Source organism: Myotis davidii, unplaced genomic scaffold (genome assembly GCF_000327345.1).
Source record: "Myotis davidii unplaced genomic scaffold, ASM32734v1 scaffold53, whole genome shotgun sequence".
In the NCBI taxonomy this organism is placed as follows: Eukaryota; Metazoa; Chordata; class Mammalia; order Chiroptera; family Vespertilionidae; genus Myotis; species Myotis davidii.
In genome coordinates, this window is record NW_006286140.1 from 707313 (window position 1) to 709027 (window position 1715).

The window sequence follows — 1715 nt, forward strand, 5'->3', positions numbered from 1 at the left end:
GAAACTCACAAGAACATTGTAAACATCTTGACCACTGCCTTGTTTTGCTTTGTGTGATCTGACTATAAAATAAAGACTTGGCTTATAGGTGGAGTCCTCATCCAGGTGAAGTGATCCACTTGGCCCCAACTATATTCTCTTGTCTGTTTTCTTTATTCCTTCACTGCCCCTCCTCATGTTCACCACTGGCCGTGCCAGATGCTGTTCAGGCTGCATGAAATCATAATCATTTCAACAAATGGTTTTGAGATACTTGACTTTCCATAATAAAAAAAGAAAATAAAAATAACACTTAAAATGTTGGAATAGGCGCAGGTTCCGGCGACTAAGGCGGCAAAATGGAGGAGACGCCTCACAGTTGCCCCAGAACCGGCAGCCCCCAGCCCGGCCTCTCCGCGCAGACTGCCCCGGAACCGGCAGCGCCCAGGCCGGCCGAGGGGCCGCCTGTCAAGGGTGCCCCAACCAACGGCTGTGCGCTTCAGGCGCCGGCGAGGCTCCGGACCCAGCCATAGAGGAAATCAAAGAGAAAATGAAGACCGTGAAACACAAAATCTTGGTGTTGTCTGGGAAAGGCGGCGTTGGGAAAAGCACGTTCAGTGCCCACCTTGCTCATGCCCTAGCGGAGGATGAAAACACGCAGGTTGCTCTTCTAGACATTGATATATGTGGGCCGTCCATTCCCAAGATAATGGGATTGGAAGGAGAACAGGTGCACCAGAGTGGCTCGGGCTCGTCTCCAGTGTTCCTGAAGACAACCTGGGGGTGATGTCAGTCGGTTTCTTGCTCAGCAGCCCTGACGACGCTGTCATCTGGAGGGGACCCAAGAAGAACGGCATGATCAAGCAGTTCCTCCGCGATGTGGACTGGGGAGAGGTCGACTACCTCATCGTGGACACCCCCCGGGGACGTCGGACGAGCACCTCTCAGTCGTCCAGTACCTGGCCGCCGCGCACATTGATGGCGCCGTGATCATCACCACCCCCCAGGAGGTGTCCCTGCAGGATGTCCGGAAAGAAATCAGCTTCTGTCACAAGGTGAAGCTGCCCATCATCGGGGTGGTGGAGAACATGAGCGGCTTCGTCTGCCCCAAGTGCAAGGTGAGTGCTGACCAGCCCCGTCCGCGGGTCTCCGTGAAACCGGATGCTTCCCTGTTGTTTCCAGAAGTGGGATCACAGTGACAATGCTGCACTGCTGGCTGAATGAAAAGTCTTGGTAGTTAGTGTTTCACGTTCAGAAGGGACGTTTTTGAAAACTTCCTTTAAAATGTGGACCAGTCTTGTGATCCTGAAACAAAGTCATGATTCTCCCCCCCATACTCGGGCACAGAGTGGGCTCAAGGCAGAGAGGGACCAGACTCTGGTGTGGTGTGAATTCACTTTTGCAGACACTTTAATCACCTGATATTTGTACAGTTTTCTTTAGAGCACATGTAAAGGGCGTTCTTTACACATGTGCCATTTAAAAAATAAAAGCGTCTCTTCAAAAAAAAAAAATGTTGGAATAAAATATTCTAAAACATCATGAACACAGGATAGGAAAGGATTTCTTTAACTAGATACCTAAAGAAGTTATAAAGAAAAAAAAGTTTATGTGTTCTAAATATACAATAAGTACTATAAAATGCTTAAAAATTCCAAACATTCTAAATTTATTTATATTTTAATCTAAAAATATATTTAATATTATTGAAATACTTATATGTAAACTTTAATTTA

General features: G+C 47.3%; 1 pseudogene; it reads left to right on the forward strand.

The window, feature by feature from the left end:
* Positions 1-309: 309 nt before the first annotated feature.
* LOC102766308 lies at positions 310-1306 on the forward strand (annotated as a pseudogene).
* The last annotated feature ends 409 nt before the right edge of the window (positions 1307-1715 follow it).